Consider the following 26,407-nt stretch of genomic DNA (forward strand, 5'->3'; position numbering starts at 1 on the left):
TTTCCTTAAATTCTCCACATACTCATGAGTAGTGGAGGCATTTATCAGTATCTGCTCTTGGGTCCTATAGAGCAAATGCTGAGGAAGCACCATCTTGCGCCCAGTCATCAACTCAAATGGTGACATTTTGGTTGCAGATGAAGGGGTAGATCTGACGGCCATTAGGACCAGAGGTAATCGGATATCCCAACTTGGCCCAGAATCTGCCACAAACTTTTTTAATATGCTCACAATGGTTCGGTTATATCTCTCTACTGCCCCAGAAGAAGCTGGCCGGTAAGCAATATGCAACTTCCTTTTGACCCCCAGTATCTCCCACATCTTTGTCATTACTTCACTGGTGAAGTGGCTACCCCTGTCTGACTCAATCCTTTGAGGTAGACCGAAACGGGAAAAGATGTGGTTAATCATCAGGGCAGCTGCAGTTTCTGCCTTGCAGTTTGGGGCTGGGAGACATTCCACCCACTTGGTAAACAAGCATGTCACAGTCAACATGTACTTATTCCCCCTAGCAGAGTGAATCACGGGGCCTACAAAGTCGATTTGTAAATCTGACCATGGCAGTGTCATCCCCCGCTTTTGGAGAGGCGCGCGGTGTGTGAGGGATGATGGCTGAAATTGTGCACACACAAGACACCCCTTCAAGTATTGGTCGAGGTCCTGCCCCATGTCTGGCCAGTATGCAACCTCTCTTAAGATTTCCAATGTTGTGTGAAACCCCCTATGACCGGCGGTGGCCGCCTCATGGGCGTGACTTAACATCAGGCTTCGGAATGAGGTAGGAACCACCCACTGATCGTGGCCAGCTTTGGATTTCCTTACCAACAAATCGTCTTGGATCCGGAACATTTTTGGACATTTCATCAACACTCTTAGGTCCTCTTTCCCAGTGTAATCGGTATCCGTCAGGGGAAAGTTCTCAGGGTCCTCAAGGTGCTGGTAAAACTTACCAATAATTGGATCCCCCTTCTGAGCTGTAATCAGATCAGCATCAGGGGTCTTCTTACTCCATTGTGCAATTGAAAGGTCGTTGTGAGCATTTGTCTGGGACCTAGTGATAGCAGTGACCTGGATTTCCCCCAACAGGGACTCAATATCAATTAGATCCCCTTGGAGGCCCCGGTTTTGGCCAGCTGATCAGCTAAGTCGTTTCCAGTTTTATCTGGTCCCTCTACTTTGGAATGACCCTTGATCTTTTTCCAATAGATGGTCATCTCATTCGAGGTGACCAGATCATCAATGTTTTGGATCAACTTCCCATGTTTCAAGGGTTTGTTGTTAGCACATAACATGCCTCTGGTTTTCCAATTAACCAGGTGCTCCACGAACCCGTTCCGTACATAATCCGAATCTGTGATTATGACCAGTTCGTGGAGTTGATGCTGGACAGCAGTGAGGATGGCCTGATGCACAGCCATCAATTCTGCCACCTGACTACTTCAGGGACCAATTTTGTATCCAGCGGAGGGTTCTGGGGACTCATTCACCTATGCATTCCCTACGCCGGCCACCAGTTCTTTCTCCCCGTTGTTGTCAACATGGTACGAGCATCCATCCACATAGACAGTGGGCATTCCCTCACACTTGTCCTCTTCAAAGACTTTGTGGGGGGAATTAAGGTATGCCTCCATGTTGTCCTTTATTTTTAGACTTTCGTCCTCGAGACAGTTTTCTCTGGCACAATCATGCAAGTCAGCCAGACCTTGCGCGAGGGGACTCTTCTTGGTTTGGCCATATCTGACCTCCACAGGAAAGCCTTGCATTGACAGAATCCAGGAAGTAGTTCGGGAATTACTCACATTTCCGGCCCGGATTCTGTCACTTTGGAGATATTGCAGAGGCTGGTGTGGAGTCTCCACTATGATGTGTTCCCCCTGGATAAACGGGCGGTAATTCTTCAATGCCCACACCGTCGCCAGGAGTGGCTTCTCACAATCGTTGAATTTTTCCTCCACAGAGGATAAAATTTTGCTCGCATAGGAGATTACTTTATTGACCTTGTCATGCTTTTGGTATAATACTGCCGTCAAGCACGTATTAGAGAACCCTGTCTCCAGGAAGAACTCCTTGTTTCTGACAGGGTAAGCTAGGCAAGGCGCTTGTGAGAGGCTTCTTTCGAGTTGTTTTACTGCCTCGGCTTGTTCTGGACCCCATTCCCACTTGACCCCCCCTTCAGGAGATGAATCAGGGGTCTGGTGATCTCTGCGTAGCCCTCAATGAACTTTCTGCTGTAATTAGTCAGTCCAAGGAGGCTCCTTAGTGCCCGCAGAGTTGTGGGGTCTTTCAGTTTCTGAAGTGCTTCCACTTTCTTTTCCTGGGGACAGAGACCCTGAGGAGTAATCTCATGCCCCAAGAAATTAACACGGGTTCTACACCACTGTGCTTTCTGAAAGGAAAGTTTTGCTCTGGCGGCCCTCAACTGCGTCAGAACATAACGGATCTCCGCTATGTGTTCCTCCACAGATGAACTTTTGATGAGGACATCATCTACATAAGCCAGGTTACCCCTCGCACCCAGGTCGGGCATGGCCTTATGTAGGAAAATATTGAACTCATTACCGGAGTTAAGGTATCCGAAGGGAGTCCGGGTCCAGGTGTACTGCTGGCCCCCAAAGGTAAAAGCCAGCTTGTATTGGTCCTCCCTACTGACAGGCATGGTCCAGTATCCATTGGTCAGGTCTATTGCAGTGAATACCTGTGACCCCTGGATCTGGGCCAGCCCTTGGTCAATGTAGGGCAGAGGCCATCGGGAAGTATGGACCCGTTTGTTGAGCTCCCTGAGGTCGGCGCACAGTCTCCACTGGACGTTTGGCTTTAATATTCCCAGCACCGGATTATTGAAGGTGCTGTGGACTGGACGGATTATTCCCCGGGACTCAAGGTTCTTAATTATTTCAGTAAGGGACTCCATTGATGCGGAGGCAAGCGATATTGCTTCACAAACACAGGAGTCATGCCAGGGTCCGTGGGGATTGTTGTTGTGTGGATGTCAGTGCGACCACAGTCATATGAGTCTACCGCAAAGAGATCTTGGAAATCCAGGAAAACTTGTTTCAACTTTTGCTTTTGTTCCAGAGTCGCACAGGCATCAGCTAGGTTGACTCTCTCTTCCACCATCTGCCTGAAGCCTGGAAAGACTTCTGGTTTGGCTATTTCAGCGGCCTCCTCCAGCTGGGTGGAGAAGTCCCTGGTCAGAGTGCTGATTTGGACTGGAGGCTTCAGGTGGGAAAGGCAGCCCTCATGGACCTTGAAAATCATCTCATCCCTCCTGAAGTCACAAGTCACATCTTCCTTACCATAAGGGCAAGAAGTGTACACCAGGAAGTTCCCCCCATGGCGGGTAAAAATCCTGTCTGGTGTTGGATTGTCATCACTGTCACTGTCAAAGCAGTCCTTGGGGATTGGCCCTAACAGTTCATTACCTAAATCGATGGAAAAATGTCAGTCATCAACCGCCATTCCAATAATGGTGCCTGCGGCTAGAGTAATACTCTTTAAGTCACTGTTATCCACCTCTATTGGAATGGTGTCATGTTCTATGTTGACTAATGGAGTTGGGTTTACCCCCAACCCTTGCTGTTGGAGAGAAGCGTTTAGATGTATGTAAGCATCAGGGTTTTGCAAATATTGTCCTCTTTTAACTTTCACTTCCAGGGAGAATTGTCGGGTCCTTTCTGGGATGGTGACTTACTCTTTGATCTGAATTTCAACTGCATAAGGTAGCAATTGAGCTGACCTAAATGCTTTTTCTGGATCATCAAAGCCCATGGGATTATCCGCTAATCGGGACCAAGCTTTGAAGTTTATTAGGTCCAAACTAATGGCAAAGCGATTGTGAATGTCACTGCCTACGTAAAAGGCGGCAGGGACGTCTCGCACGACCCAACAATTGTGGACTATGCTCTTGTTGCCAATGGAGATTTTGAGCATACACCTGCTTGGCAGGAGATGTTTGGAATTAGGTGCTTCCAGGTCCATTCCCCACTTGTCTATCAGTTTGAATGTGGGAATGGCTGGATCTTTTGGGAGTTGGCGGAACATGGCTTCGCTGATGAAGCTCTTACCGTTGTTCACACACACTCGAGCTAGAACAGAGTCCTTCCCATCATTTAATTGGACAGGGATGAACAACTGCTCTCCAATTTGCTGAATATCAGCCAGGCTCTGAGCTGATTTCACATCTTTCTGGACTATAGGAGTGGGAGTTTCTGATTGTGGATTAGTATAGAATCTCAGAGTGTTTCCTTCCAGCGTGGAGTACCACTTTAGACTGGAAGGAAGGTTGATTTTCAGAAATAGAGAGGACCCTCCATCACCAGTCTGTTGTCCTACTGCTATTACTGTCACGTCTGGAATTTGGTTCTGGAAGTGAAATTCTACTTGGTCAGATTTTTGTTCAACCATGTGGCAGGTGCCGTTTAAACTAACATGGTTGACACTCTGTTTTAATTTTATGGGTCGGCTAGTCTGGGTCCAGAGGACCTTGTTTACGCAATCTATTAGGGGTGACAACCTCCTCAGGAGGTCATTCCCCAGTAAACAAGGGGTGCCCTCTGGAGTCACAACTATGACCGGGTGTTTCAACTTGTGTCGCCCAATTTTAATGTCCAAATCTGCCGTCCCCTCGACGGGAATTTCCTTCCCGTCTAAGTTCTGGAGTTGTCCAGGAAGTGAGGTGAGAGGAATTTGGTAATTCCCTCCCCTTCCTGCATTCAGTTCATCAAAGGCCCTTCTGGACAGAAGGGTAGCTTGAGATCCCGTGTCCACCAGCGCTAAAATTGTACCCTGCCCCTGTACTTGTACCGGGGCATAATATCTTCCCTCCTTCTCCTCAAGGGGGCACGGATAATGCACATGTTTGGACAACTGGCGGGCTAACTTTCTGGTTTTGGACATTGCTAGCGAAGAGATTTGGGCAGAATTCTGTGGAGAGCCTTGGGAATCTGAAAGAAAAAATTGGCAACTGGAGATCAGAGCCATTGTGGGTTCCCCTGGCTCCGGTTCCGGGCCGCCCCCCCCTTTTTGGAGGCAGTCACCAGAATGGGCTTGAACCAGGGGATTTTCATGCTGTTGGTTCTGGGATGAGATGGTGGGCGGCGGTAGCTCAGTCTCCACATCTCCCCAGTCTGGATTTGCATCCCTAGGGACCCATTTTTCTTTGGGAGGAGTTCCCCCCTCTCTGAAGGAGAAGATCCTTTTCCCAGGATCCTCTGAGGATCCCTCTCCCTCAAATTGGAAGATCTGTACCTCCTCCTCAAACTGAGTCTGTTTGGGTCTTTTGTTTCTCCTACCCCCCCTCTGCTCCTTAGGAGGCAGACTTTCAGGGGCAAGAGATTTTGATTCCGGTTCCTGGGTTTCCAGGGGCTGTTTACAAGTGAGGAAGGAAGCTTCCTCCAAGGCTTTACACCCCCTTCCCTTTGTGCCTCCTCCCTGGGAACCGGTGAGTTATCGGGGTGCTGCCCCCGTCATTGTTCTGGAGCACCAGGTCCAGAGTTGGGTGCGTTCTGCGCCGGCATGCCGATCTGAGGGTTCTGCTGAGCCCTCAGTATGTGACCCAGATCCCGCGCCATGTTTTGAACCTGGCGCTCTAACTGGGAAACCCGCTCAGGCTGATACGGGGCCCTGTTTTCTCCCCTGGGCTGATCCCGGGAAGGGTAGCTATCCCTTCTCTGGTAGTACCCCTGGTTGGGAAGATTTGGATACCCCTCCGCCCTTGGCCTCCCCTCTCCCGGATTCAGTTGTCTGGGCTCAGGGAATTGGGGAAAGAAGGGTGGAGGATTTTGGGGCTGGAAATTGGGTGGATACCTGGGGAAAAAGTTCTGCCCAGGATTTGGAGAATTTCTGCCCTCCTGTGGGAAGTTGGGAGGGAAGTTCCCTGGGTTAGGTGCTTGGCTGGATCCCCCCCCTTGGGCTGGAGGAGTCCACACATAACCCAGGATGGGTCTGTTTCCCTTGTAACGGGGGCTTACATAATCAGGAGAGCGAGGGACCCCATTTGTGGGGCTGCCTCCCTGGCTCCCTGTCTGTGACTGTCCCGAGGACCTTCTGGGCCTAGCATTATTAGGTGCAGGTAGGTTTTTAGGCCCCCCCATCTCCAACTCTAAAACGGGGGTGACCTTTACCTCTACCACCTTGGCAGCAGCGGGGGTGCTGTTGGTTTTGGGATTTTTCTGGGTATTGCTTTTATTTTCTATGGGCTTCTGCACCTCATAGATCCGGGTAGCCTGTTCAATGACCCAGTCTAAAGATCTTTTCTCATGAAAATCTCTCACGAGCTGGGTCATTATATATTTGGGCAAGGCATGGAAAAATGTATTGACGAATTCTCTGCTGTCTGTGCGCACCCTTCTGGTGGTCTGCGCAAAGGCATGTTTCAGTTCTTGCACAAACTCTTGTGGGGCCTGATCCTCCCCACACTGCAAATTGTAGGCTGCCTTGCGAGCCTCTTGAGGATTTCGGTGCACAGAGAAATGTTTCAAGATGGCCGCCTTATAGGTGGACCATCTTAAATGATTTTGGTCCTCCAGCCCCGCAAAGAAACTGGAGTATTCTGGGGAGAATGTCCATTTGACGTACTGGATGCAACTACTGCTGTCCTTCAAATGGAAAGTCTCCATCATTTGCTCACAGAGCTCCAAGTGTTCCCAAACAGAGTACTTGGCGTTCTTATGATAAGGCGTGATGACACTCCTGATTGCCTTAATCTGCTTCAATGGGTCCTTAAGCAAGGCCCTTTTTGCCTTATTGGCCTTTTTGGTCCGGGTAACCCTGGTCCATTCATCTTCTGACTCAGAGGCACTGCTCCCAGAGGTTCCCGTCTGTTCTTCCAGGTTTTCCTGGATTCTGCGAGCCTGGGAATGGCTGGCAGAATGTGGGGACCTGGTCTCCTGTGTCCTGTACCGCTCAGAGGAGTCTTCAGATCCCTCCTTGCTGCCAGGATTTGATGGGTACCCCCCCCACTGACCTAACTGGGCAGAGGTTTTCAGGATGCCCTTAATGGGCCTACTCTCCTGGGGTTCCCCACTAAATTGCACTGTGCTTGGGTGCCCATACCCGGATGCCCGCCCCTCCATTCCTGGGTGGTACTGGCCTATGAGCCCCATGCTTCTGGCTGGATAGTAATCTGCCATCCCTGTGGCCCTGTGCTCATGTGCGCCAGGGGACATGGGGGTGGCAGAGTCCAGGGACTGAGAGAAATAAAGGCCTCTGGTACTAGGGCTCCTGGGGTTATGCTCAGGAGTTTCTCTTTCCCAGCGAACCTCATCTCTATCCGCCCCTGCTCCCTGTTGCAATGCAAGAGCCTGCGCCTTCAGTTCCTCAGTTAAGGCCTTACTAGACTCTATCAGTCTCTCCTGCATCGCTACCTGTTGTTGGAGTCTATCATTGTGCTGGCAGAGAGCCTCATTCTCTCTCTGCGTTTCCTGATTGGTCCTGGAGCACTGGGCCAGTTTTTGCTGCAGGAGGGTTACCTCCTGAGCTGTGTCCCTATTGGCCTGCTCCTGTCTTGCCAGAGCCTCCTCCACCCTCCTGGTGTGCTCTAGCAAGTCCTGGTGTTCTTTTTGGAGGTCACCCAGTCCCTGGTGGGCCAGGTGATTTTCTTCTGTTTTTCTTTTTAAATGGCAGACTTCCTGGCCATAGGCGTCTCTTTCCTGGCTAAGAGCCTGCATTTGTGCCGCCAGGTCGTCCCTCTGCCTTTGAAAGGCACCAGCTCTCTGGCGTTCTTCATCAAACTCTGCCTGGGTATCCAGGTCTTTCAGAATCAGTTTATTGCTCTCTGCCTTCACTCTATCTAGATGACTTTGCAGGGTGGCTACCTGCTCCGTGCATGCCCTGTTAAAGTCTAATTGTTGCTCCAGCTATTTCTGGCTCTGCAGCAGGGAGTCCAAACCTTCTTGGTACTCCTTCTGCAAGGCCAGAAATCTGGTATCCTGGTCAGCCTTTTCCTGTTGCAGGATGTCCATATCCCTCTTTATTTTAATGATGTGCTGTCTACTCTCATTTTCTGACTCCTGGCTCCCCTGCAGCCTCTGCTCAGAAGAGACCAGGTCAGATTGGACCTTCTCTAACGTCATCTGTCGCTTATTCGCCAGATCTTGGCTTTCAGTACATTTATCCTGCATGTCTCCCATATATAGGTACAGGTATGCCGCTATCCTAACCATCTTGTCTTGTTCATCCTTAGCTTTAGGAGCCATGTACAGTTCACTCAGGGCCACATGTAAGGGACCCTGATCTCTCCATATATCTGACCCTGTTTCCGTGACCTGTTGCGTGATGGCCTGCAACCAGACCATGCGGTCCTGGTGAGTCCACTCACCTCTCACAAATAACTTATGTGCTCTCTGGCTATTTTCATGTCTACTAAGGTCGTCATTCTAGAGATTGGTCTCTGTCCTGACTTACAGAAATTAGTATTTTATTTTTGCAAAACAGACCTTTTTCTTAGAGCGTTCCTTTGAGGAGTGCTTTACAGCGTAACACAGCGTGGTGATCCGACCGAATATGGGTATCTGGTCAGCTGGCACGCTGTATTAATCTGCACAAGTGATAGATCTAACCCAAACGTCCGGCACGAGCCCCCAATTTGTAAGAGGATCCAATTCAACACTACAGCTAAGTCAATGCCTAGTCTGGGATACTGAATGGAAACCCTTATTGATATATCTTTATGTCCAGTTCATGCGTTCTGGATGACTACCCCTATATAACACCCCTCTCTCGGAATCCCCCTGACCCCACTGAGCCAAGAAGTAGTTCTGTTTTGTTTTGCAAGTTTAAAGGTTTATTTGATGTTCTTTCCAGGTCCGGAGGCGAGATGGATCTGATCTGAAATCAGGTGAGGAATTTGAAAATAGTTTGTTTTCTAACCTTGTCCTTTTCTTTCCTCTTTGTTTTAGGAGCTCCAGATTTGAGGCGGGCGTGGCAGAAGACTGGATGCTGACTGCAGGCACGGTGAGCGTTACGCTGCTGAATGCAGAATAACGCGAAGCGTGTGCTGCTGTTCGGGCGTGGTTTAAATAGCCTCCCAAGTAGTTCCAGGTAAGAAGTTCCCTAGAACCACGCCCGAGTAAAAAATAGTCCCTGTAATAAAATGGTCCCATCCAGGCCTCACGTTGGCTTGGACTCACTTGCAGCATGGTCTGCATCAGGTAAGTAAAGTCTATGAGCCTGGCGCCTATGGCACCAGGACTGATTTCTATGATGAGCCTGGCACCTAAGGCGCCAGGACTGAACCCAAACAACCCCCAGCCGGGGCTGTTGGAGTTTTAATAAGTATTGTAAGAGGATCCAATTCAACACTACAGCTAAGTCAATGCCTAGTCTGGGATACTGAATGGAAACCCTTATTGATATATCTTTATGTCCAGTTCATGCGTTCTGGATGACTACCCCTATATAACACCCCTCTCTCGGAATCCCCCTGACCCCACTGAGCCAAGAAGTAGTTCTGTTTTGCAAGTTTAAAGGTTTATTTGATCATTTAAACAATAGATATATATATCACACTTTATAATAAATTAATAATTGGATATCACACTTAATCTGATATGATAAAGATTAACAACGGAGAATCTGGCACTAGCACACTTGTGAATAGGAACAGAAGGAGAAGGTGGTAGAGAATGCTTTATATAAGTTCAGATGGATGTAATGTTGAATGAAAATGCAATACAGAAAATACTCAATATGATTTCAACAAAACAATGTAATCACTTTTCTCTGGCAATCCCCTCCCCCCTTTATGCAATGCAAGGAAATGGAAGGAAAGCACACAGTTCTCAGAAATGCAATCAAATGTAATTCCGTTCACCCCAGCAGCTTAGACTACAGAAGTTTACACACAGGCCCAAAATGCTTTGATATGTGCTGGCAATGAAGTGAAAAATATGCTAAGGTAGTTTTTCGGATTTGGATTTGGAATGTTAAAATTCAAAAAGACAAGTGTAGCTTGCAAATAGAAAATGACAGGTGACAGCTTTACAAATGACAGGTGACAGTTAGGAGGCAGTTCTACTTAGATTAATAGATTGAATTATATTATTTTAACTAAGAGATTGGTTCTGCACAGTCTGCTAGGTACTCACATTATATTCTTGAATTAAATGGGTCTCGCCACGGATCTGGTCAGGTTTTCTTCTGGACTCTGGTCTGGTCTCTGCACTTCACAGTGATCTGGGTCAGCCCTCTGGTTCTGCTAACAGTGGTCTGGGTCAGCTCTGCTCTCTCTCTGGGTACAGCCTCTCTGGATTCTGGAGATTGATGGATTTGAAGTCTGGATCTCTGGATGTGGTATGGTCCGGCAGAGCGCGTTGCAGCAAATGGATTTGAATGTCCCTATCTGTCCTGTCTGTCTGCTTTTATCTGTTTTTAAAATGGGTGTGTGTGCAGCATCACTAGGCTCTACCCCTCTCCACTTATCATTGGCCAAGCTTTCATTTCTCCCCTGATTGGGGGAGCTAAGTTGTGTCAGAGTGATGTCATTTTACAGCCTGCAGAAAGTCCACTCCTCCTGTCAACTTGCACACAAATCTAGATTTGAACCAAATACATATTTGCAGAGGTACATATTGTTTTAAAATTACATGCACCCCTCACATATCACAGGAGGTATACCCTGTCCAAATCTGCTCTTCCTGGGAGCTTGCATTCAGAAATGGCGACATTTGCACTTTTTAACTGGTTTCGCAATATCGGACATTAACCCAAATTTACACACATGTGCGCAAGGAGTATGGACATTAGTTGATGAAGTGTCAGATTTTTCACATGCACACATTTTGAGTAATATCCTCTTTTCCGCTAAAACCCCCCTGAACATACCACCGGGTCCTAACACGTCTTCAAATGTGCACCGAAAAATCACAAGAATTATGGCATCATTTAAATAATTATGACAAGTCCGTACTATGAGTTATTCACCTTTTTCTAAAACCAAATTCTGGCGACAGGGGTGTGTCTTTTCAGGTCACATGGTACAGAAACCAGTCTTTCCAGTTTCTGCCAAGCTCAGAGACCCTGCCCCTCCCAGCTTCTGCCAAGAGGAAGCTGTTTTACGACATCTGCAATAAACCATCTGCCTGGGTGAAGGGGGTTGCATTGTTCAGAGCTCCTGTATTCTGTGGGGGCTCCCCTTAATTCAATTATCAGAGAGATGGCATATCCTTAGTGTGGCCAGCAAAAGGCAGATAGGCCTGGGAACACAGCTGTGACTCAAGTTTCACTCCTGATGGGGGGTAGTTGCCAGGCAAAATTGGAATCTCTTTAAGCCAGTTTTTAGCTACATGTCATTTCTGTTCCCCAGTTTTCTGCATTCAAATAAAACTAAACATTTTTACATATGCAGCTAGAATGCTGATTCTAAGTTTAAAACTATGACATTTAAACAATTGAAACCTATGTGACACTCAAAAGTAGGTCACTCAGTCAATTTAAACATTTAGATTTTTAGTGTCTGTAGTTCAGTTTAATTTAAAACTGCTGACTCCATAGCTCAGCTAGTTCTGTTATAAACCTTCAAATCACTTCAGAATATAACTTTACATTGGATCCACCTCTCAGTAAGTTTTTCTTTGGCTTGCTTTGGGTTCATTTATTCAGTTTTACACAAAATCTGGTGGTTTTAAAACGCCGGCTTTCTGATAGTGGTGAGTACTGGTACTGCACCCCTTTTTGGGATTTAAGAAAATGAATTCCCAACAGTTATGGGTTTGCTTTTGGCAATCAGCATTGCCATTCCCAATGGTTTCAGACTACTGTGTGGGTAGTCCAATGGTGGTTTTAGGCAGTGTCCTTCTGTGCCCATAACATCGGCAAAAATGAGTGGCAGCCTATTCTTCATGCATTTCCCTGTGCATTTTCTGGGAAGCTTTGGCCATCATGATGTTTTCCATGTCAGTACTGCACAGTTTTGAGGTAGGGCTCGGATGCATGGGTAAAAACATCCCACAGTATCTGGATGCCTGCTCCCAGAGCTGATGGGCTTGGTCCTGATGCCCGGGGGTAGGCATCATGACACTAATCCCCTGGGTATGCTGACTGGTATTGCATCCCTCCATTCTGTAGCATTCCCCCATTCAGTGGCACGCCCCTCTGCTTCTACATACCCTACAGATATGTCCTATCTTTCCACACAAAGACAGTATAAACCCACCCGGGAGACCAATTATTTCACTGTGTGGCTCCGTCTTGGAACCAGCAAGGAAATATATTGAGAAAGCGATCGATGACCTAGTAGAGGACTCTCCATCGTTCCTGAAAGATACAATGGCCACTATTAATCACTATGAATGACTAAGTGTGGATGGGAACCAAATGCTATTAGTAACATTGGATATCACCGCCCTCTACACAAATATCCCCCAGGATGAGGCCCTAACTAGTATCAAAGAGAGACTGAATGGACGGTTGAGACCACAAAGGATACCCACCCATTTTGTGTTAAATCTATTGGAAATTGCTCTTTGCAACAATTATATTCAGTTTCTGGATGATATTTACATTCAGAAACATGGTACCGCCATGGGGGCAGCTTTTACCCCGAGTCTGGCAATATATATATATGGCACTATTTGAAGACCAATTTGTGTACAACAACAATCCGTTTGGGGAGTATGTTTCCCATTGGAAATGGTATATCGATGATATATTTTTCATTTGGACTGGGACTGAAGAACAGTTGATGGCCTTTATCTCTTGGCTAAATGAGCGAAAAATCCAACTTCACCTTCTTTACAGGACATTGGGATCCAGTACAGTTACCATTCTTGGACTTAATCATTGCCCAGAAACAAGGCTGTATATTTACATCTTTATACAGAAAAGAAACGTACCGCAATAGTTTACTTGAATACTCCAGTCAACATCCACACTCCCAAAAGGACAATTTACCGTACGGTCAATTCCTTAGGTTACGACGGAATTGCACGAACCTGGTGGACTACAAACTACACGCAGACCTTCTAGGTATCAGATTGTTGGAGAGGGGATACCCACGCGAACTAATCAAGAACTCGGCCAAACGGGCACGGTGGACACCGAGGGAACACCTTTTGAGTCCAAGAGAGAAAAAAACAAAACACCGATCAGTTGGTGTGTGTGTAACAACTTTTTCATCACAAGCAGTACAGGTTAAAAAACTAATTAAAAAACACTAGAATCTTGTCACCGGTACAGGTTGTACGAGTGGACCACCGTTGTTTGCTCTGAAACATTCAAAAAATCTTCGGGATTTTGCACAGAACAGCCTGAGAGCCGCCTGGAGCAGTAACAAGGAACGGATTCTGGGCAAATGTAGTGTATTCCATCTCACTACGAAAACCACCAGATTTAAACATGGAACATTCAATTGGCAACTCCGTCAATTCACAAATTGTGCCTCCAGCAATGTTATCTATGTAATATGGTGTCCTTGCAACCTACTATATGTAGGCATGACAACAAGGAAGGCATCCATCCGGATCAGCGAACATAGATCTCGTATTCGCACAAAATGTAGGACGGCACCATGGTACAACACTACACAGCAGAAAACCATACAGAAGAGGATATGCAATGGGCAATAATAGATCAATTGTCCCCGGATAGCAGTCAATTCTCCATGCAGCATAGGTTAACCAAACTGGAACAGAAATGGATACACCGACTCAATACTCACGAAACTGGGCTCAATGAGGAGATTCAGTGGGCATTCCTTATGCAATAAGAAGAACACCCGCCATTATGCGACATATGCTGGTCTGTATATGGTTCTGGCCTATCGGTACATGTTACCCTGCTAACATTGGCATTCCAAACACATATCATGGGATGGATTTGCTGTTGACTTCGGGTCCACTTTTGGAAAAGTGCACTTATGTGACACAATAGCTGCCGTTAACATGGGTTCGCCTTCATGATACATGTTGCCCTGTAAATTTCGGTATTTCCAGTGGTTAACATGTGAATGAACTGGCTGCCTGTTTTGGTTTTTCTTTTAAGCAAAAAATTGGTAACTGCCCCACAAACACTGTGTTCCTCCTGACTGTATTTAATCCTGTAACACACAATTATCAAGGAACTCCCTGTGGGTTTTTAGACATCACTGGCCTTTCAAGTCAAACTGCGCCCCTCATGGCAAATGCGCAATGCGAGCATTGACCTGGACATTGTTCGGTGAAGTCGCCGCTGAAATTGGTGACGGAGTCGACGTAGGTGGCCGTGTCTACTTAGATACGCACCTAAATACCTTAATGGACACCACATCTCGGTCTCGGAGATTGGCGTCCGTAGGAGGTGAACGTCGGATGTCTGACGCGGGTGCAGCTGCAGCCAGAACCACAACCAAGAGGTAAGGGGAGCTTAGTACTCTCCCGGGACTTAGAGTGAGAGGCAAACAAAAGACCCATAAAGTTTTAGGCAACCCCTGAACGCACAGCATTAGGAGTGAACTCTGAGCCGAGGTGAGATTTTTCAAGCACTACTCTCGACTGTGTGCCGGGACCGCCGTTTGCATGGGCGGTCCCCGGAGGTCAGCAATCGGTTTGCAGCCCTCCTGGGAGTTGCCCCACATTCGGCATTTTTGACGGCCATCAGGGGCCATGGGCTGACATTTGGATCTTTACGCCAGGATGGGCAATGGGACAGGGACAGACCCAATTAACCAATTTTTTCATCTTGTGTCTCCACCCTGGCTCTCTCTCTCACCCTGCTCTCTCCCCTTCCTTTCTCCCTTTCCCCTTCATTGCCCTCTTCCCGTTTTTTCTTTGCCTCACCCTCAACCCCCCCCCTTGTCGGCTCCATTTTTTGCAGCAGCTGTGGGCACATATAACAAGGACCCACAGATGGGAGGATGAGATTCAACTACAAAGACAGGGGAAACGGGACTACTATCTTGAGAATGCCAACCGCATCCAACAAAGAAGTTTGGCAAAGTGATACCCATTTGAAATCACAGGGTCACCACCGCTAGGTAAAGGAGAATGATCGATGCACGTGTGTGCATATGGGGATAGACAAACACATAGGGATACAATGGGGACAACTACTATATGGGAAAGCATAGTGGAACCACATGGGGACATGTGGGGATGAGGGACACATGGTGGCGTATTATGACATGGTGTCCTTATACTTATATCAACAGATAGAACAAGTATTTCCCCGGAAGGAAGCCCGGAGAAGCACCAGCAGCCACAATAGAATCACTGCATGAAATACACTCCATTGAAGACAGCAACACTAACGCCTTGAATCCAAACACCTCTAGGCTCTTTGAAGCCATCCGTCAAATTGGGGTAAGAGGAGGTTTGGAACCAAATATTGTTTTGTTTTCTTGATTGGTGGGAATTGAGATAATAGGGGACTTTTGTTCACTTGGGAGACTGTGTGCTCTCACAATTTTGTGTGTGTTGTTCCCTGCGTGGTGGGAGAGATCTTCCAGCATGTTCAATTAGCCATATCACCTTTCCGAACTCAAGGAGAAAACGTTGTCTCTCCTGTTTAAATGAAGGTTTTTTTTACCTAGACCTGGCCATGCCCAGAATGATGGAAGGGCATGGGACAGACGATTTGGGGTGTCTTGTTTTTAGGCATTAGGTACAGCTAGCTATGAAAAGATATTGAGAACATGAGAAACAGGTTTGAGAGCAATTTTAACTAAACAATTGTTTTGTATTTTTTTGTCTTCTTCTTGTTGTTCTCTCTCTGCCTGCTTTTCCTTCTCTGGCTGAAGTAATTTCCAGAGAAACACAGATTGACTTATAGAAGTGTGAATCTCTTTTTAATGGAAAGAAGTTGCATATGTAACACCTGGATGACACGCACTACATATCAAGCTGAATAATACTAACATGAACTGTTTTTTTTGTATTTACGAAATGTATGTCCTAATGAGATGCACCAGATAGAAGGAGTTCTTTGTCTATTGTGGTGCCCGAAACTCATGTAGACAACACCATAGCCCCCACTGCTTCTTAGTCGGGCCGTCTTGAGTTTTCAAAAAAAATATGGCTATTGACATAGGTTTATAAACAGGTTCTTTTGAACATTTGCCTTGTTTAATTCTGTGAAAGAAATACTCAGTGTTTAACATGCCCTTGTAAATGCAACAAAATCCTAGCCCTAATAGATGGGTGTTCTATTCTGAGAACAGAGTTATTAGCATTGCGGTTTTTGCACAGTACGAATTGTGGATGGTATGAATGTGGATGAAGGTGGATGTGAGCAAGAATGGGTGAGATGTGATCACTGGTTTTGATATGATATGTGTTTATTCTAGATGTGAGATGTGTATTGTCAAAATTGGCTTTTAAATATATGAAACGTCAATGTGTTATATGTGGTTTTTTCTTACAAATGAATGTTTTTAATTAAATTTGAATAATAAATGTAATAAATGAACTTTAAACATACACCCCATGAATGGTAACAGTATATGCCCTTTGAATAGAGCTATTCTTTTGGAAAGGATGTTTGGTAGCGCTTCTCATCCACGAAATACTTTATGAACGAATGGAGGGGTTGCACTTATCCATTGATAATTGCAGGTTTTTTTTTTTTTGGTACTATCTTTCCACACATGCAGCACTTGGGTGGTTCTCTTATTTGTCTTTGATACCCTGCAGAGAACCCGTCTGGACCCTGCTAAATTTGTTGCCCATATCCTCGATTCCCTCCCGGAAATCCCCCTTGGTTTTGTTGGATCTGATGCCCATACATGCGTCCTCTTGGTGGCCCCCTCTTCCTGGAAACCCATGCTGCACATCCCCCTGCTCTATCCTGTGGGCAGCTGAGCGTATTGTGTCTGTGATGTGCTCTGACCTCCCACGCTTGTTAACGCTGTTCCTTTCATGGTGTAGTTACACTATTTCTTCTGTACTATCTTCGCCTCCTCTAGCTTTCTATCCTCACTCTTTTTCCTGGTGCTTTCTTGCATTCGCCTGCAATAGTGTACTATTGTAAGTTGTATTTCTGACCATGGTTTTGCTTCCATCTGCCCAGCTTCTTCAGTTGTCTTTGCACCTGCTCTGGTAACCTTTGGCATAGTATATAATAGAATGATGTCACTGTTTTATCATACAGTTCTCGCGTTTCAAGGCACCATAACCCTTGGATAGCCTGAATATATTGTAAGGGGTCTTCACCTTCCCCCATTGTGCGTGCCATTAGAGCACTAATATCTGACGTGTCTGGGTATTCCATCCATAGAGATTGCCATATGGCTGCTTGGCAGTTAGCAAACGGCAAACCATCATGAACCATGTTCTGTGTTGGTACTCCTGGGTACTCCGCTCTCTTCCAAATGTCATTGGCAGCCTCTCTGAGGACCGCCACTAGTAAACCTTTTACATCCCCTACTGCTAATTTTTGTCCTGCTGTCATCCTTTCCATTTCGTATATCCATTTCCCTGCACCGTCGGTCAACAAAGACAGCCTACACCTCAAATTCACCTTGTCGATATGTTTCCAGGGTATGTACTGAGGTTATCCTCCCTCCCTTTTCCAGTAAGGGGAACTGTGAGAGCCCTGCCCCCATCCAGTCTCCTGTTGTCTTTGGTGGATGTGAATGCCCATGCCACTTCGCCCATCCTTCATGCCGGAAGGTCTCTAAGTCTTTGCACATATGGGGTTAAGTCATCCAGGCTGCGCAATGTAACCCTGGACTGTTGTAGTCTCTCATCTGTATCCCCCTGAAATCCCCCTGTGTCTTTGTCCATTCCCCAAGTGGAGCTCCGATCAGTGCTTTTCCCTACCGACCGATGATCAAATTGCCCTACACCCGCGTCCTCACTCCCTACTAAGTCATCATCTTCCCAAGCCACTGCCAAAATCGTCATGGAAGCTTAGTCTCCTCAGTACCTTTGTTCTCTGTCTTGCTGCAAATAAATATGTCATCTACATACTGTATAACCATACTTTCAAAGGTTTGGAGTACTCTGTTGAATATAGAAGGTGATTCACAGTCCCTTGAGGAAGTCTTGTTCCACTTCTAGGTCAATCAGGTTCTCGCAGTACCCCCTCGTGGATGACCCTGCGTTAGTTTTGTCTGGCAGTGTAGCTTGCCTGTCACATTTCTTGCTGCTCTCCTGCTCCGCTTGCCTATCCCTTCCGCTGTCATCAAAAGTGGTCGATCTCAAACTTAGTCTTATGTCTCTCACTGCCTGCTCCTCCTCGCATTTGCGCTCTCTTGCACGCCACCCCTATTAGCCACTTCCTTTGTTCCCTCTTTACTTAAACTTGCCTTTCCATCTCATCTGTCTCCCTTCTCCTTTCTGTCTTCGAGCTCTTTCTTTCCCCTCATCTCTCTCTCTGATCCTGCACTTTCTCATCTGCCTTTAACTTCTCCCTTTGCACTTTCTTGCTTTCTTCTTGTTCCTCTTTTCCTTTTCGCTCCACCTCTTCCAATATATGTGCCAACTCTCGTGCTCCCCTGCTCTCTTTACACAGTATTTGTCCTCCTACCTACTCGTTTAGTGATATATTCACCAGCCCTTCCCTTGTGCGTGTCTGTGTCTCGCTGTGCACGCTTTTTCCACCCCCTGCTTGTCCGGCCCCTTTCTGCCCCTCCTCCTTCGTATATGGTGGAGGTTTGAATATTGGATTTGAGTACCCCTCTGCTGTTTTTAACTCTCGTATAGGGTACAGTCCCTGGTTCCTGCTGTAGCCACTTCGCTCTTATGGTCAGGAGGAGGTGGGGGAGTGGGGGCAGAGGGTGTTTCATCCAGGGTCTCCTGTTGGCTCAGCATCCATTGACACCTCGCCACACCCCCCCATCATCTTGAAACATCAAACAGAGCTCAAATATTGCGATGTGATTGCTCAATTGTTTCCCTTTATAAACTTCTTGCAAATGTGTGCATAACGGTTGCTGCACATATTTGGAGAAGCTCATTCCCTTTGGCCATGGCTTAGTCAATTTACTCTCTGTGCTCTTCATCCATTCCATTATATTTACATCCTTATACAGCGGAAGGGCCTTACTTAGGTGCTGTAGGGGCATGTTCACCTTTACCAGAATCGATTGCTTTCAATACTTATATGACCGTGAGTCAAGGTTTTTGACAACTCTGCAGTTATTTAACTTTTTTAAAAAAAATATTTAACATTTAAAATGTTTTTTAAAAGTTATTTTACAAAATATGCTTTGTTGTGCACAGTGTCAAATTTCGAAATAACGATTGTTTTTGTACTGTCACAAGCCTCTCTGGCTCTCACCAACTTTCCAGTCGTGCTCTGCGCACCACCCCTCTGCAACTCTCTGCCTTCCCAGGCACACCCACCAATCTCAGGCATGCCCCTTTTGCGCACCGCCACAGAGCAGCTTCCTCCGTCAATTTTTTTATTGGTCAAAACCGAATTCTGCACAACCTCATGCTCTCCTAGTCCTATACACAGACCTCCCTTGTGATGTCACCTCTGAACTAAAATAGGGAATGATAGAAATCACTAACAGAGCTCACAATTAAATTTTCTCACTACACAGATATTTTCAAGCCCCCGACATATACCTACGACCATCGATTTGACTCCTAACAGGGAATACCAGTATTTCACGCGCTCAATATGTACTTACAGAGTCGCCTTGTAGATAAAATTCCTCTTCGAGACTTAACCAGAAGAACACCTTCCACAATTAAAGCTAGCTCTGTTTGCTAAGCCCTATATATGGGGATACCATCATCCAAGACCCAAGTTAAAATGCCCAAACTACAGGGAATCCAATATTTACATAACTTCTGTCATCCGTGCCCGTAAGTCAATAGTCGAGGCTATTCGCCCAAACCTTTTACCTCAAGACTGAATGTTCCCTAACCACAAAAATGACATCTACCCCTGCTCCTTTCCCTACTATACTTCACGATACTCAACAATACTTGAACACTACTCAGCAATACTTCACTGATACTGAACAATACTTATCTCTACCCCACAACCATCATTTCTTTACCACCGCCCCTCAATTGTCATGTGGGTGAGTCAATACTTACACTCCATGATCCGCTGATGCTGCTCGGCCAATGCCTCTCCATAAAACTGCCAACCACCCTTCTGGTCTGCTGGCCTCCTCACAGACCTTGTGTAGGATATTTCCAAGGCGGCTCCTGATGGCCTCTGCAATGGGGTGCACCTCCCGTGTGCACTCACGCTCTGCACAGCGCTTTTACAGTCCTCCAAGCACTGTGATGGAAGCGGCGGCTCTGTGCCGAACAGGCATAGTGAACCATCCCTCTGCTACCACTTTGTATATGTTATGCAAGAGAGGACCAGTGTTCACATTACGCAATCACCGTTCAGAGCACCCAGGGCCCAACAAACCCTCCCCCGGCAAACGGAGGACCCAGCCAAGAGCAACTTAGAACTGTCCTTTATTTTCCATAACAGACAGGGACCAAACAGGAAAATATTCTCCAGCAATCACAGCTCCTGAGCCTGTGTCAGGGTCTTTTGTTACATTCTGACATCACAAATCAGGGCTCTTCCCCAAAAACCTTAGAGCGCACCTGATTAGGTGGTTGCCGTGGTACCACCTATACCTGGCCCATATAGAGGTTAATCTTCTGGCTCTCACATGTCAGGTGGCTTCCCTGACCCTTTCCCAAAAACGATCAATTACATTTTTGCAGGGTTGCAGGATTACCATTGGCCCTTGCCCTCTGCTATCGACGCTTGGAGTTGTGTTCCCTGATTGGCTGGAGTTGATCTCCCCATGCCTGGGACCCACCTCTGTTCTCAATGCTCAGTGCACCTTCTCAAGGTGATGAGAAAGATATGGTTCCCATTGTTGCCATCAGTATTACCACTTTGCCTTTGAGAGTGCCTGCAGGGTTGCAACAAATATATGCATAATTTCGTGTCTGCTTTGCTGGGAACTGCTACTCTTCTCACCACGGGTAAATTGCCATTGTTCGGTTTGGCTGCACCATGTGGTTGAAGACCACAAAACTGAGCTTTCTGGTCTGCAATTAGTGAGGATTTATTCTGCTGTTTTTGCAGGTGGCTCCTTGTCTCTGAGCTTAGGAATGTGCTGCTTGTCTCTGAGCTTGGTTGCACGCCCTGGCTTGGAGCTTCATGCTGCCTAATTCTGATTTGCTTTGTTTTTCTTTCGGAGGTCTGTGGCTTCATGTATTACTGTCCCGTGATATACCATGCAATTTCCACCTTAGAGAGTATCCTTTACGCATATTGACACAAATCTCTTTTTAAACAGGCAGGAATCTACTGTACCCTCTGACCCTAAATCGTAGGGACTTAAAATCAGTACCACTAGATAGTTGATCACTCTAGCTTTTGAAATGTTAAGGAATGATGGGACTAAGTGAGTCTACTTGTTATTCTCTAGGTGAACACGAGAATAGAAAGGTAATCCTACAGATTATTATGGAACTATGAGCTCCCAGACCCTGAAAATGGATTACTCATAATCTGAAATGCATCTGCAATTCTGTATCTAGAAGGAGCCCATTTGACAATCTTAGCCACTAGCTATATGTCATAAAACAAAATTGTGTGTTTAACGCAACATAAAACTAATTTGTGTGACAAATGCAACACAAATTTCAGTTGATGATTTCGTCTGATGTTTTCTGATGAGTTTTGATTGAATTATCTGATGTATTCTGATCCATATTGATTGTTTTTGTATAGATTTCACCTATATGAACATAAACGTTCATAACTATCATCAAAGAATAACCGCTTTGACTTACCTCTCGTCGTGGGAATATTTTTAAAAAATTGTTTCTCATCTGGATACTGCTTGCAAAATATGAATTTTTGAAGTACTTATTAAACTGGTCTACTAGGAGAAGCCTTAGGTGGGCATTTTCCACCACTAGACCTTAAGGTGTTTGGGACTATTTGTCCCCCTAGGAGTGCATATTAGGGTTACTGATTGGCAACAACCGGTTGTGTTTCATGTAACTCTACCATAGTTATGCTATAATTGCTCTATATCTATATTGTGTTAGTTCGATGTTGATTCTTCCAGGTTCCTTATACGATCCTGTAGTTCCATATAGTTAGTTGCAATAAGCTGCTGCAAGCTTGCTCTACATCTCTTGTTGCCTTGTGTGTCTGCCTTTCTGCATTTAGAATTCGACAGTGTTTGTATGTATCTATCCTTCATCTACAGACCTGCCTAAGCATGTTCTTCATGCATGCACATGCATGTCCGCATAACTTCGTGCAGGGATGCAAGTTTGCGTCATGGCTAACATTGCTATGTCGTAGCGTCTCTAATGACATCAGCACAGTTAGATAGTTGTCATTAGTCGATAGGTCCAACGAGGCATCTGGATCTATGATCAGTGTTGGGGCACCTGTATCCATGATGACGTTAGCTGGGTAAGGTTTGAATAGCTGTCTAAAAGCATATCTGTTTTTGTATGTATTTGTCACTGGTTCTCCTGGCAGCTGTCCGAACAGCGTCTGGAATCTTGCATCTCTGACTCTTCGGGCTGTCATGTTTATAGGGTTCAAGAGGGGCATTCTAGGGACACACTCTTCAGCTTGCTCTTAATAATCACACCAATCAAAATAAGGGAGGTGGACAAAGAAGCCAGCTGTACTGATACATTCGGCCAGTAGAAGGTCCACATACATTCTCAATCACTTCCTGGAAGTTCAGGGGTTATATTACAGCATCATAATCATAAACAAATATCATCCACATTTACCAGTGTTATTAAAATAAAATCACATATATGTTATGTACATTGTGTCTCTTAATTGGACAATAATTATCTTTGAGCCTACCGAGGGTCCTACCCAATACACAAGATGTCATGCCCTGGGCATCATCGGACCATGCTCTAATTGGTCGGCATGACAATATGGTAACATTGCTACAATACTAGTGCCTCTTAACAGTCCAATTAACCTCAGTGGGAATGGAGAGATCAAAACACTGCCATGGCCAAAAAATATCAAACTTACTCCCAGCTCATTATTCCACGAAGGGCCCAACATCCCAAATAGTTTGCTCGACTTTGGACAGCTCATTCCTTACAAAGGACAATCTCAAAATGGCATTAGGAACAATGTTTAAATGAGAAAATCGTCATAGCTGATGTCATAGTTAGTAATCTTAAATAACTTCTGCTCTCTCATTCAATTGGTTAGTGAAATATAGAGCATGTAGTAATCTATAGGTGAATCTTTCACTATTGGTTCTTTCACAACTAATAACTCCTCCGAGATACATCCTTCTACAAATGATACCTATCATTCTAACATGCCATTGGTTGGCACTCTCTTACACTAGTCGATAAAAGAAAATAGTTTAATTGGTCAGTGATTTGCTCATCCAGCCTCGAGCACTTATATGCTGTGCCAAGGTACATGATGGGAAGGCGGGATGGGCGAAACGCTATGATCCAGTTTAAAGAATTTACTCCTGACTCGCTCCCAGGCTTGATACCTTATCTGCCAGTCTGTTTGTGGCCTTGGCATGTCCTCTCTGTGTCTGGATGTGCTAAGGAACTGGCAGGTGCACTACATATTTGGGCCTGGAATAAATAACCACTGTTTCGGTCACATGGTAGAGGACCACTCTTCAGAGTTCAATTCTATTAATTGATTGAATTTTGTACTGTCTTATCGTTTGTGTGCTTCCTTTCGGCAGTCACTCAGGGCACTGTGTATTCATTTGTTAAGGGATACATTGGCAGGGTAGCTACGTGCACCTGGCATTCAAGGATATGTCTATTTTTCATTTTCTTTTACCAGCTGAAACTAATTAACTTTAATAATTGCATGTGTTGTGCCCTGGGTAACACTCTCTGGTGTGGTTTCAGCTTCTAAGCAGACCTCCCCTTGGTACACTGACCTTGGTGTTTGAGCAATTGTCCAAGCATCATGAAGGCTGGAACCTTGTGTTAAGCGATTTTATGTCAGGATGTAGTATTTCAGAATTGAGGCCTTGTAGGTTTCGGTCTGAGTAATGGCGGTACTTTGGTTCTTTCTCCACCATGTTAATGTTCTTTGTGTCTTGCATGTCGCCATTCGTTATTCCCTGCCTGTGCATGTTGCAACCTTTCCCTACCTACTCCTCTCTATAATACTTGTGTAACCCTATCTGGGTATTCTGCAACCTTTCCCTGCTTCTGTAAATGCAAACAACTTCCCTCCTACTTGTGTCACGCAACCTATTCTACTGTTTATGGTGGCTGCGGGACCACTAGTGTTTTACCAAACGTTTCTCAACTTGTACTATCTTTCGTTCTCGGGAGCAGAAGAGTCCGTGGCCTGACCCAGCGCAACTCTCATCTCCATTATCACACTGGTGTTTGATCTAATTGGGTCATAACATACATAGCCTATTCATTCTAGTGTGAGGCCAGTGTATGGAACCTTATGCAATCAATTTATTGAACCGTCTACTGTGTTCTTCATGCGTACAGTGAGCTGCTTTCACCATTGGAGGTGCTGCAGGTGTATCTTGCTAGTTTGTTATCGACAGCACTACTGTGTGCACTTGGCAAGGGAAACTTGCATATTCCTGTCTGCCAGAAACAAAATAAACTCAATTGTTGCTTACTTAAGCTGGAAGCATGGTAAAGGCGTATTTGTGCAGTTTCATTCTCTCTTTTCTCTCAGCCTTGGTGCTTCCAGTTGTGTGGACACCATCGGAAGCCAACACAAATCCCTATTTAGCTTTTTAAACTATTGTGCTGTGCTTTTAACCCTATGAGGTTCAGGGCTTTGCAAAAGGGAAATAAAGGTGCTACTCTTGTCATTTATAATGTTGCTTTATATGTGTACAATACCTACCTCTGCATACCACCATTCACTACGTTCCCTCTCTGTGTATTGAACAACATAACCTTCCCTTATAATGTGGCAAACTAGATCCCTACAATGTAACAAACTAACTCTCTCCTGCTTGTGTTATGATCTACATAGTGGTGGCATGAATAAAATGGCACCTTATTCTATCTTTCTTAGTCTATATGTTTGTAGTGGCTTGGGAACAGGCAGGGGCGTGGCCTTGCACATCACTGGTGTTATCTGCACCTTCACATTGTCCCCTCTCATCAATTTATTGAACAAAATCCCTTTATCTTTCATTTTATCATACTCATCCTTAGGGATCCAAGCTCTACAGACCCCCTTCAAGGTACCACCTCTTTTCATGTGATCCATAGGTCATAAAGCAGTAATCTCTATTACTCTCATAATCAACCCAGTGTTGGGTATAGTTTTCAGGGTTAAAAGGGGGCGCAAACCTAGTTCCAGGTGGTCCAATAGGTTTCTCTATCAGAACCATCTAAAATTTAATTTGCATCTCTCTGTGTAATGGTGTACATCAGAAAGAACAAGGAACAAACCAGACTGACTACCCCTCTCTCTACGGCCTGTCGATGACACAGGTGAAAGTGCAATCGAACTGCTTTATATTTCTACAGTCCCACAAACCTTTAGTGAGCCAATTATTTGACTAAGTCTGATGAATACAAAATTGTAAATCACTTTAATAGTTACATAAAGCCATAACATAAAAACATTCATAGGATTGTTCATTCATCAATCACACCTTTCATTCCAATTCATATATTCTATGGACTAGGGGTTTGACAGATTACAATTTTTTGAGCATATTGGCTGTTTACAGTATGCATGACAACGGAAAACACATTGGAATTTCCTCTAGGTCGACATATGTTTCGGCCCTTCTTTCAGGTACCATCGTAGTCTGCGATGGTCAATATGGTAGGTATTGGGCCATCTTCAGGACAGTCGTGCTTATATTGAACTTTAGTTTCATTCCCCTTTTCTCATACAAAACGACGAATCTATGGTCGACTTGTATTATTGCAGACCTTGGAGCTGTGAATACCGGATATCTTCCGTATTTCCCGGTAACCGCGCGATCGGCCAAGAGGACGCCGCCGTGTTACAGCTCCGCACCGCCGACGAAAGCACAGGCATGTTACCGGATGTCGTTGATGACACCAGATCAAACTAACAACAGTGGATCACGAGATATCGAAAGAAGAGAAAATAAAGTTTTCTGAAGAGTCAACCACTCTGTATTCACATGCGGTTCCAGATACTGGGAAATACGGAAGATATCCGGTATTCACAGCTCCAAGGTCTGCAATAATACAAGTCGACCATAGATTCGTCGTTTTGTATGAGAAAAGGGGAATGAAACTAAAGTTCAATATAAGCACGACTGTCCTGAAGATGGCCCAATACCTACCATATTGACCATCGCAGACTACGATGGTACCTGAAAGAAGGGCCGAAACATATGTCGACCTAGAGGAAATTCCAATGTGTTTTCCGTTGTCATGCATACTGTAAACAGCCAATATGCTCAAAAAATTGTAATCTGTCAAACCCCTAGTCCATAGAATATATGAATTGGAATGAAAGGTGTGATTGATGAATGAACAATCCTATGAATGTTTTTATGTTATGGCTTTAT

Source organism: Ambystoma mexicanum, chromosome 9, assembly GCF_040938575.1.
Source record: "Ambystoma mexicanum isolate Mex_15411 chromosome 9, UKY_AmexF1_1, whole genome shotgun sequence".
NCBI classification, from domain to species: Eukaryota; Metazoa; Chordata; class Amphibia; order Caudata; family Ambystomatidae; genus Ambystoma; species Ambystoma mexicanum.